The sequence below is a fragment of the Bos grunniens genome, chromosome 7 (assembly GCF_055505025.1).
Source record: "Bos grunniens cultivar Pamir isolate PY7600 chromosome 7, Bosgru_T2T1.0, whole genome shotgun sequence".
NCBI lineage: Eukaryota > Metazoa > Chordata > Mammalia > Artiodactyla > Bovidae > Bos > Bos grunniens.
This window is the reverse complement of record NC_141171.1, coordinates 68,840,362-68,852,380: the sequence shown is the minus strand read 5'-3', so window position 1 is coordinate 68,852,380 and position 12,019 is coordinate 68,840,362. Positions and strand designations below refer to the sequence as shown.

The window sequence follows — 12,019 nt, the reverse complement described above, 5'->3', positions numbered from 1 at the left end:
TAAGAGCCATTAAGAATGGGAGTACTGTTGTGAAAGTATATTCTATATATAGCAACAGCAAGTTGCTGAGTATAGTCTGAGTTGGTATATATGTTTGTCTGTCTGTCTTTCCATACTCAGATTGGAAAAATGTTAAAAACTATTTTATGGATGAAGATATAACTTCTTACACATTGAAGACACTTTGGCTAGTAAATGGCTGAGTTAAAAATAAGGTTTAAAAGAGAAGAGAAAAAGAGTAAGACATGGTAGAATTTGAGCTCTTGTATGTACTAGCACTGTAGCCTTGGTTTGAAATACAACCACAATGACATTCAGTTTCCTTAGCTATGATAATTATAGACCCATCTCATAGAGTAGTTGGGAAGCACAGGTGGTAACAGTGGTAAAGAATCTACCTGCCAACACAGGAGACACAAGAGACGTGGGTTCTATCCTTGGGTCGAGAAGATGCCTTGGAGTAGAAAATGGCAACCCACTCCAGTATTCCTGCCTGGAAAATTCCATGGACAGAGGAGCCTGAAGGACTACAGTTTGTGGGGTTGTAAAGAGTTGAACATGACAGCACAATGCAGCACACAGGGTATTTACCATCTAATGTCAAAAATGAAGGCCCACACTAATTCTTTCTGAAATTTATTTGTCCCCAAGCAACATATTCAGGTTTTAGGCTTGCTAATCATCTCTGAAGAAGCATCTGATCTGGAAGGGCTGAGTGGGTGTCTGAAAGGCTTCAGTGGTGCATGAGCCTGGGGCTCTGACTCATTACTACCTAAAGGGAAGAGTGGTTAAAAAAGAGGAAGCCATAAATAATCAGCAGAAATGAAAAAGGGACATCACTATAGATTTGATAGACAATAAGATAATAAAATATGGATAACTTTATACCAACAAATTTGATAATTTAGGTAAAATGGATAAATTCTTATAAAACTAGGCTTAAGAGTAGGAAACTTGAGTAGCTTTCTAACTATTAAGAAGAAAGTTGTCAAAATCTTAGAAAACTTGAAGTTCAAATAGTTTTGCTGACAAGTCCTACCAAACACTGTTAGGAAAAAAAAAAAAAAATACAGACTCAGAATAGAAAAAGGGGAAATGGAAGATCCCCCAGTTGTTTTTATGAGACCATAATAAACAAGTGAAAATAAAATGTGATCTTTATGGTCAATCTGTGTTTATTTTTAAAATGTAGACTAGAAAATGTAGTCTGTCACAAAAAATATATAAAATTTAGTATCCATTCATGAAAAAGAAAAAACTTAGAACGTTTAGAAATAGAAGAGAACTTTCTTAATGTAGTAAATAGTAGCTGTATAAAATCTACAGCATGTATTATACCCAAGGTGAGAGGTGAAACCTTTTCTTTAAGAGCTGTAATGAAACAAGGATGTCTGCTATCAAAACCTCAATTAAATATGTACACATTGCCTAACATTTGATAAGAAAAATGTAGGGTTGAAGAAGAAGAAAAAACTGAACTGTCATTATTTGCAGAAAATATGATTGGCTACATAAGAGAATTCAGTATAATTTACAGATAGTTGTTCAGTCACTCAGTTGTGTCTGACTTTTTGTGACCCCATGGACTACAGCACACTAGGCTTCTCTGTCTTTCAACATCTCCTGGAGCTTGCCCAAACTCAATTCCATTGAGTCAGTGAGGCCATCCAACCATCTCATCCTCCGTCGTCCCCTTCTCCTCCCGCCTTCAGTCTTTCCCATCATCAGCGTCTTTTCCAGTGCGTCAGTTCTTCGCATCAGGTGGCCAAAGTATTGGAGCTTCAGCTTCAGCATCAGTCCTTCCAATGAATATTCAGGACTGATTTCCTTTAGGATGGACTGGTTGGATCTCCTTGTAGTCCAAGGGACTCTTGAGTCTTCTCCAGCATCACAGTTCAAAAGCATCAATTCTTTGGCACTCAGCCTTCTATGTGGTCCATCTCACATAGCTTTGACTATGGTTTTATTAATTATCTACATGTAAATTATTAATTGCCAACAAAGGTCTGTCTAGTCAAAGCTATGGTTTTTCCAGTAGTCATGTATGGATGTGAGAGTTGGACTATAAAGAAAGCTGAGCACTGAAGAATTGATGCTTTTGAACTGTGGTGTTGGAGAAGACTCTTGAGAGTCCTTTGGACGGCAAGGAGATCCAACCAGTCCATTCTAAGGGAAATCAGTCCTGAATATTTATTGGAAGGACTGATGCTGAAGCTGAAGCTCCAATACTTTGGCCAGCTGATGCGAAGAACTGACTCGTTGGAAAAGACCCTGATGCTGGGAAAGATTGAAGGCAGGAGGAGAAGGGGATGACAGAAGATGAGAGGGTTGGATGATATCACTGACTCAATGGACATGAGTTTGGGTAAGCTCTGAGAGTTGGTGATGGACAGGGAAGCCTGGTGTGCTGCAGTCCATGGGGTCACAAAGAGTTGGACACTACTGGGTGACTGAACTGAACTAGTTATTAATAAAAAAGTTCATTGGTTGGAGGAAAAAAGCGTTCAAAAATAAAGTGCATTTCAGAATACCAGCAACAAACAGAAGTTTTAAATTAACACAACATTGTAAGTTCACTATTGTTAATAAAATTAAAAAATTAACATAGAAAAAAGAAGATACTATGAAAAATAGCATCTATTGATAAGAAATGCCCAGGAAAAAACATTAAGAAATAAGCTGAATACCACTAGGGAGAATATTTTAAATTTTTATTGAGGCATTAAAGAAAATCTAAATGTAAGCAGAGATAAAGCATGTTTATGGAATGGAACCCTCAAGGTGATAGATCAAATTTCCTCCACATTGATCTGCAGTGTCAATGCAAGCTAGTCAGATTTTTACTAGTTTGTTTTTGGTTTTGTTTTAATTTGATGCGATGGTTCTAAAATGTGTAGGAGAGAAGTACAAGAGACCCAGATAGCCAAGATACTCTTGATAAAAGAACTAAGTGGAGGATTTGATGTCCCATAAGGCTGCAATAGTTAAAATAATGTTTTATACTGACAGAAGGAAAGACAGATATACTATTGGAACAGACTTGAAAACCAAAAACCAGATTCATGCCTATATGATTTTTCAAATATAACAGAGATGGCATTGCAAAGTAGTGGGAAAATGCTGGAATTTTCAATAAATGGGGCTAGGACAAAAATATATATAAATCAATTCTGGCAAAATAAAAAGCTAGTAAATTTTACTACATTTGAATTAAGAAATTGTATTCAAAAAGCATACCATTAATAAGTGAAAAGCCACAAAGTGGGAGAACATATTAATAACAGATAAAACCAGCAGAGGACTGGTATCCTGAGTATATAAATTACTCATATGCATCAATAAAAAACTGAGAAACCGAACAGAAAAAATAGGCAAAAGACCCATATAAGCATTTGTGCCCCTCCACTCCCTAGATCCATGTGGTTCATAAACCAAAGAAAAGATGTTCATTAACCTTGTTAGTGACTATTTCCCTGGTGGCTCAGATGGTAAAGCATCTGCCTGCAATGCAGGACACCCAGGTTTGATCCCTGGGTCTGGAAGATCCCCTGGAGAAGGAAATGGTAACCCACTCCAGTATTCTTGCCTGGAAAATCCCGTGGTTGGAGGAGCCTGATAGGTTACAGTCCATGGGGTCCCAAAGAGTTGGACCCGACTAAGAGACTTCACTTTTCACTCAAAACCTTGTTAGTAATGAGTATAATGCAGAATAAAGCTATAGTGAGAGGCCATCATATCCTTTACCAGTTGGCTAAAAAAAAAAAATCTCGCAATACCAACTGTTGAGAAGGATATGGAATAGGAGAAGCTCATACACTACTGGTAGATGTCTTGGAAACAGGCCTTATCTAATAAGGCTCAAAACATATATACCCTCTGACCTACTAATTCCACTGTCAGAAGTATGCTGCAGAGAAGCTCCTGTGTGTCCACCATGAATTCATAAATGAGAATGTCCAGGGTGACATTGTTCCTGAAAACTGAAACAAGATGAAATGTTCATTTCAAAGTTAATAAACAATTTGAGACATATCCGGTCCCAGGAAAACTATTCAGTAATAAAAACACCCCACAGAGATACAAAGCAGCATGAATGGATCTCATAAGTACACTGTTAAATGAAAGAAGCAAGATGCAAAAGCCTATAGACAATTTGATTTCACTATATGATGTTCAAAAACAAGCAAAATTATACATATAACTTTAGGATGCATTACCTAAATGGTAACGCTATTAAAAACAAGTAATTACTGAAAAATTTTGAGTAGTGATTACCTATAGGACAAGAGGAAGGTTTTGTGCTTGGGAAAGGAGTAGAGGTCAGAGAGACTTTAGGAGATCGGCTATGTTTTATTTTTTGTTTTGGGTCCTGGTTACTTGTGTGTTTGCTTTCTAAGTATTGGTAAACTGTAAATTTAAGTTTTTGCAGTGTTCTGTACATCTTTACCATTTTCCATTAAACAGAGTAGTTTAACCTTAAAAGCCATACTGTGACATCATCATACACTCAGGAAAAAATTAAAAAGTGTGACAATCCTGATATTGTCAAAGATGTAGGGCATTAAGAGTTCTCACTGCCAGTAAGATTGTAAGCTGGAATAAACACTTTAGAAAATTGTTCAACATTCTTGTGTGAAGTGGATGCCCATGAGATGAAAGAAATGAAATTGTGCAAGTACGATGCATGATACTGGTTGCTTGGGGCTGGTGCACTGGGACGACCCAGAGGGATGGTACGGGGAGGGAGGAGGGAGGGGGGTTCGGGACGGGGAACACGTGTATACCTGTGGCGGATTCATGTTGATGTATGGCAAAACCAATACAATACTGTAAAATAATTAACCTCCAATTAAAATAAATTAAAAAAAATTTTTTTAAAAAGAAATAAGATTGTGAGTCAGAGACAAAGTGGGGAAATAGTGAAGTAAAATAAGAGAGAATCCTCACTGGGACGATGAAGAGTACGTCTGTTAAACTGAGAAGGATGATTAGCTTTAGTATCTGAACCTGGAGCAAAAAAATAATGAACACAAAGAATTGCCATATTGAACATGCTTGGGGTGAGCAACCACTCACCACTCCCCAACCAGCATCACATTGGAGGAGACTGGGACTGGCATTTTCAAGTTGAAACCTCAGATAGGAGTTCCCACAGTGACTCACTACGTAGCTCAATAGAATTTTCTTGATGGTTTTCGTGCTTTTCAGTTTCGTCACTGGGAGCCTCGATGAGTTATCAAGGGTTAATTATTTCACACCCCTCCCATTTCCTCCCCTCTGAAGAGGTTTGATTACCTGAGCAGAAGCAGCGCTAAGCTGATTCTGACCTTGGTTTGAGTGTGACCGCAAAATCTCTCTGGCACTCATCCAGTTACTAAATATAAAAACTCTAGAGACAAGAGAGCTCTTTAGCATCTCCCTGGGGTTGTGAAGAACGTGTCCTTTTTAAGTTAAAAAGCACTAGAAAGTGAAGTCGCTCAGCCCTGTCCGACTCTTTGCAACCACATGGACTGTAGCCTACCACGCTCCTGCGTCCATGGGATTTTCCAGGCAGGAGTACTGGAGTGGGTTGCCATTTCCTTCTCCAGGGGATCTTCCCGACCCAGGGATCAAACCCAGGTCTCCCGCATTGTAGGCAGATGCTTTGCCACCTGAGCCACCAGGGAAGTCCTTAAAAAGCACTATGTTAGTAAAATACCCTTTTTGTAAGAAAAAGAGCCATCCACATTTGGAGGATCAAGGTTTCTTTCCCCATCTCCCCACCACCCCATCCCTTTCTGGGAGGCATTTGCTTCTGCTGTAGTGGATATTTGCTTCTGCTGCTCAGCATCCATTTCTCCTGTTAAAATGCACCACACTTTTTTCTTTAGGGTAACCACCCTTCTCTCACTTTCAGAGCATGAGATTTGGTGACCCAGGCCTTACCCAATTAGTCCTTTTTGACCCTATGGACACAGATTGTCCAAGAATGAGTCTGTAACCCAATTTGGGTGTTTGAGGGAATGTGCATCCGTGGGCTTGTGGGAAAGTGGCCAAGAGATGTTCTTGGTGTGCGGATATGTGCTCTGAAGGGACGGGAGAGGGACACTGTAGGATCTGCAGAAGGCACCAATGCCAGGACAGCTAGAAATCAGGTCCCTGATGTTTTCACTGGGGCCATTGAGCCAAGCTTTGCCTGAAGCTAGACTTTTCAGTAACATCAGCCAATAAATCCATAGTTTAAGCTAATTTGAGTTGCATTTTCAGTCATCTGCAACATAAGTAAAGTATAGGGTCTTTGGTGAGAGAAGTCTTTGTTGGCAAAAGAACACCAAAATCATGTTTTGAGAGGTGGGCAGTAGCAAGGAAGAAATTTGTCTTGTAGCTAACCCTAAGATACCTGGATGAGAAGGATGAAGTAGCTCTGTCCGTGCTGGGACCAGATGCAGAAGGCAATATTGAAAGCACTTTGATGTGAATGAAAGCACTAAGACCACACAAACAAAAGTAAAATAAAAAGACTTTCATCGATGCAGTTTGTAGACTGCATCATCTGAGATCATCTGAGATGCAGTCTACACACTGATAGGTGATTTAATGGGGAGTTTTGTACCTTTTCCTGGGTCCCAGTGAATTCAGGATATTCACAATTGTCCATGAGTAAGACCTTCTGAGTCGTGATAGACCTACCAAAAGTATGGTGTTAACACATTGTATATATATAGAGAAATTTATTAAAAATATCTGAAAGGAGAAAAACATTACTGTTTTGGTGACAGTGGATATTTCAAGGTACCGGGGTCTGGCCTTTATTTTATTTATTTATTCCTATTTTTCACAGTTTTCTGCAGTGACTATGATGTATATAATAAAAGTTTTTTAAGTATTGTACAGACACATAAGGTTATAGTCCCTTTAAAGAGAAGTCACATGGCTAGCTGTAATCTATAGGTCAAGATCAAGTTCAGAGTTGCTTAACTTCTTACCCTTTATATCCAACCTCAGTGTCTGCCTTTGCAAAATTTTGGCACTAATGGTACATGGAACCTAACTGAGATGCTGTGATTTAAATGAGAGGATTTTGGTTCAAACTAAGTATGTCTAGAATTCCAGCTCTAGTGGGCATTACTATCTCTCCATTACCTAGTCAACTGCAGTTCTCCCATTGTATAGGGTAGATTCTAAGTGAACTGAGTTTTCCAGGTGATCTTATCTGTCTCACCCACGTTTTCCTATCTTCTGACCTGAGTAAAATTCTCTCACTTCCATTTTATACATTTTGTCAAGTGGTCCCTTGTCTCTTGTCATATGTCTGACTCTTGTAACTCCATGAATTGTAGCCCACCAGGCTCCTCTGTTCATGGGATTTCCCAGGCAAGAATACTGGAGTGGGTTGCCATTTCCTTCTCTAAGGTATCTTCCTGACTCAGGGATCAAATCCATGTCTTCTGCTTTGACAGGTGGATTCTTTACCACTGATCCATCTGGGAAGCCCATCAGGTGGCCCCTTAGTTATCTATAAATGTTTAATTGTAATTACACATAATTCCAGTGTTGCCATTTAGTGTTTGGAGGATATCTTTAAGGAGTCTGAGATTTTCTGCCACGTTTCCTGCTGACAGAGGGAGAAAACAGAACACTTAACTTCTACAGTAGTATCATATGTAGTTGTTTTATTGTGTAGTTATCCCTCCACGTAATTATAGCCAACCCTCAACAAACCCTTAAGAAAATTCATGATATGAGTTTCTATTAATAAACAGAATATAGAAAATATTACACTATGGAATACTTCTTTACCAAAAATACATTCAATGTCTACTTTCAAAAAGCAAACTTCTCTTGTACATAATTAAAGAATCATAGACCTTCGTGGGTCTTTTATGGTCATCTTTATAAATAAATTAGACACGCTGTATTCCTTTCAAAAGAATAATCATTATTATTTCCACCCAGTGTTTTCACCCAATAAGATCTATGTTGCCATAATAAAGAACAAGAACATTCTATATGAGCTGAAATGGAGAAATACTCAGAATAGAATATGAAGTTGAAAAAGAAAGATGCAAGCTGATTGATCTTAGCATCTCTAGATGTGGCACAACCATTTAATTGTGATGGAGTAGCACCAGCTGTGTGTTCTTGCCAAAGAATCAAGCCTGAATCTAACCAAATCTCTAGAGCTAAGTTACATTTATAGGAAATACAAAGAAAAGAGGAATATTTTAAATGAAGAGACACAGGGAAACAAACCCAGAATGTGGAACAGCACATTGTTTTGTACAACTTGTCAGTGGCAGGGGGAAAGGCGGGAAGACTGGCCTTGATGAAAAGAAACTTAAGGGTTATAACCTGTGGAGGAGGAAATGGCAACCCACTCCAGTATTCTTTTTTTTTTTGAAGGTTTTCAGGATTTATTTAAGCATATTTTGGGGCGAGTACGTACCATTGCTGACTTATTTTTATCTTGGTGAATTACACCCTCATTCATCTTGTCACTGAAGCCTGAAACTTGAATGTTATTATCCACTCCTCCCTTTCACTCACCCCTCTGGTCCCATCTGGTCTTGCTTGTTCTACATCTCAAATAGAGCTTGGAAGCAATTTTATTCATCTTGATGACTGTGTGGACCACAACAAACTCTGGAAAATTCTTAAATAGGTGGAAATACCAGACCACCTGACCTGCCTCTTGAGAAATCTGTATGCAGGTTAGGAAGCAACAGTTAGAACTGGACACAGAACAACAGACGGGTTCCAAATAGAGAAAGGAGTACATCAAGGCTGTGTATTGTCACCCTGCTTATTTAACTTCTATGCAGATTACATCATGAGAAATGCCAGGCTTTATGAACCTCAAACTGGAATCAAGATTGCTGGGAGAAATATCAATAACCTCAGATATGCAGATGACACCACCCTTAAGGCAGAAACTGAAGAAGAACTAAAGAGCCTCTTGATAAAAGTGAAAGAAGAGAGTAGAAATGTTGGCTTAAAACTCAACATTCAGAAAACTAAGATCATGGTGATCTGGTCCCATCATTTCAGGGCAAATAGATGGAAAACAGTGGAAATAGTGACAGACTTTATTTCTGGGGGCTCCAAAATCACTGCAGATGGTGACTGCAGCCATGAAATTAAAAGATGCTTGCTCCTTGGAGGAAAAGATATGACCAACCTAGAAAGCATATTAAAATTCAGAGACATTACTTTTCCAACAAAGATCTGTCTAGTCAAAGCTGTGGTTTTTCCAGTAGTCATGTATGGATGTGAGAGTTGGACTATGAAGAAAGCTGAGTGCTGAATAATTGATACTTTTGAACTGTGGTGTTGGAGAAGAGTCTTGAGAGTCCTTTGGACAGCAAGGAGATCCAACCAGTCCATCCTAAAGGAAATCAGTCCTGTGTGTTCATTGGAAGGACTGATGCTGAAGCTGAAACTCCAATACTTTGGCCACCTGATGCAAAAAACTGACTCAGTTGAAAAGACCCTGATGCTGGGAAAGATTGAAGGCAGGAGGAGAAGGGGCTGACAGAGGACAAGATGGTTGGGTGGCATCACGGATTCAATGGACATGAATCTGAGTAAACTCCAGGAGTTGGTGATGGACAGGGAGACCTGGCGTGCTGCAATCCATGGGGTAGCAAAGAGTGAGACATGACTGAGTGACTGAACTGAACTGAACTGCCACTCTTATTCAAGTTACTATTATCTCTCACAGGGAAATCTGTGAACACTTCTTAACTGGTTTTATAATGCAGCAGCTGAAGTGATTTAAAAAAATTAATGTATTTATTTTAATTGGAGGCTAATTACTTTACAATATTGTGGTGGTTTTTGCCATACATTGACATGAATCAGCCACTGGTGTACATGTGTCCCCTATCCCAAACCCCCCTCCCACGTCCCTCCCCATCCCATCCCTCTGGGTTGTCCCAGTGAACTCCAATATTCTTTCCTGAAAAATCCCATGGATTGAGAAGCCTGGCCTACTGTAGTCGAAAGGGTTGCAAAGAGTCGGACACAACTAAGTGACTGAGCACACAGAGCACAAGGGTTATAACAACCAAATGCAGTGTAGGGTTACAACAACCAAAAGCACAAGGGTTATTACAAACAAATGCAGTGTTTAGATCTGGGTTTAAACCTATTATTAAAGGACATTTTTGAGATAATCAGGGGAATTTGATTATGGACTGAAGAATCAGGTGCTGCTAAGACATCATTATTAATTTTGTCTTATGTGATAATTGTAATTAGCAGAGTGTCAATTTTTAAAAAACAAGATGCACATTGACGTCTGTAAGGGTGAAATAACATGATATCTGGGATTTGTTTTAAAAGAAAAATTTGATAATTTTGAATTTGTGTATTGAGAATGTGTACTATTCTCTCTGCTTTTGATATGTCAGAAAATTCATATAAAATAGTAAATGGAAAATGCAAATTGTAAAATGTGTTATGATATGCTTTTTTGTCTGAAAAAGGGAGAAATAAGAATATATACTTTATTTTCTTATGTTTACATTGGGAGGATATACAAAAGATTTATGAAAATAGAAACCTGTAGGGTGGGTGGGGGAAACTGGTGGACTTGAAGGGGTGAGAATGAAGCTTCTCAGTATAGGTTTTTTATATTGCTTTAAACTTTAGCCATTTGGATGTGTTGCCTAAACAGTTAAAAAAAACACCAAGAAATAAGTTAAGTGAAAATGATAATATTCAGAAAAAGTCCTGTATACACAGAAAAAGAAAGGGGTTAGAGTAGATTTCTAAGCAACTTCATGTCTAGACCTCAATGAATTAATACATTGTTAATTTTTTTTAAAAGCCTGACTAGTAAGTAATTTCATTTTTAAAATAATTTTATTTATTTATTTAGGCTGTCCTGGGTCTTTGCTGCTACATGTGGGCTTAGTTGTTCCATGGCATGTGGGATCTTCCTGGGCTATGGGGATTGAACCTGTGTTCCCTTCATTGGCAGGTGGCTTCCCAGGGAAGTTCCCATTGTTAAACTTTTATTAAGCTGGATCCAGTAATAATTCCAGAGATGTATAAAGGACAGAGTAATAATAAGAAACACAATAAACCAAAATCAGAACACAAAATGTGAAGCCTGAAACTTTTAACAGTTTTGCTTGGACTCACGCATGCTGTTAGTAAATCTAACCTCTGACCCCATGTTTAATCAAATCTACCTTACACTTGAATATGTACATTTGCTTGTTGTTATTAGGTATGTGGGCAGACATAGTAAGGACAAATATGAAATTTATGAAACATAGTTTGCAGTGGGAAAACAATCTGGTTCTTAGGGAAACTCGTGTTCTTGCCTGAAATGAACAGTCATATACCTTTGGGCAAATTGGTCTTTTCAGGTCTCAGTTTCCTTGTCTATGCTGCTGCTGTTAAGTCACTTCAGTCGTGTCTGACTCTGTGCGACCCCAGAGATGGCAGCCCACCAGGCTCCCCTGTCCCTGGGATGCTCCAGGCAAGAACACTGGAGTGGATATATACCATAAAGAAATTGAACATGATCTCCTGAGTCACCACTAACTTTGTGGCACTATAAAGGTACACACACAGAACAAGCTGGATATTTATAATAAATGCATTTAGTAACTTTTAAAGTGAGTGACAAGGAAATTCAGGCAGAGAAGACAGAGGAAGACCACAGGGTTTCAGAAACTATTCCATCTGAGAGCTCACTTCCCTTTTATAAATAGATGTTTGCTTTTAAGATTTCCAGACAAAAGTCACTCTCCCAGAGTTGAGACTGTTTGAGTCTGAGATGTTAATCTCAATAATGGAGAGTGTGGTTCAACACTTTCTGGCAATTGATGCCCAAAGCCCCTGGGATGGAAGGAGAGGGGACAACTAGTTTATATGGGAGGAAATAGAATATCGAGGTGCCTTCAGTTCCCCCAACAGGAGGGGGAAAGAATCATTGCAGGAAGGAATGCATTTTTCCTTGGTAGAAGAGTTTGAAAGTTCAGGTCGAAGTCAGATTAGAGCAGCTGTTCATATATCACCTAACACA

The 12,019-nt window shown here is 38.8% G+C and overlaps 1 protein-coding gene across 3 annotated transcripts in view; it reads left to right on the top strand.

Moving 5' to 3' along the window:
* The window catches only part of LOC147369771 (hepatitis A virus cellular receptor 2-like), a 49,691-nt gene that overhangs the window by 18,307 nt on the left and 19,365 nt on the right, over positions 1–12,019 (top strand). For 2 of the 3 annotated variants that reach the window (XM_086413740.1, XM_086413748.1), the window contains one exon: positions 11,358–11,553. The gene's annotated coding sequence lies outside the window, so the exon portion shown is untranslated. Of the gene's footprint in view, positions 1–11,357; positions 11,554–12,019 lie in introns of those variants that run through there. The other variant, XM_086413737.1, reaches the window with a different exon arrangement.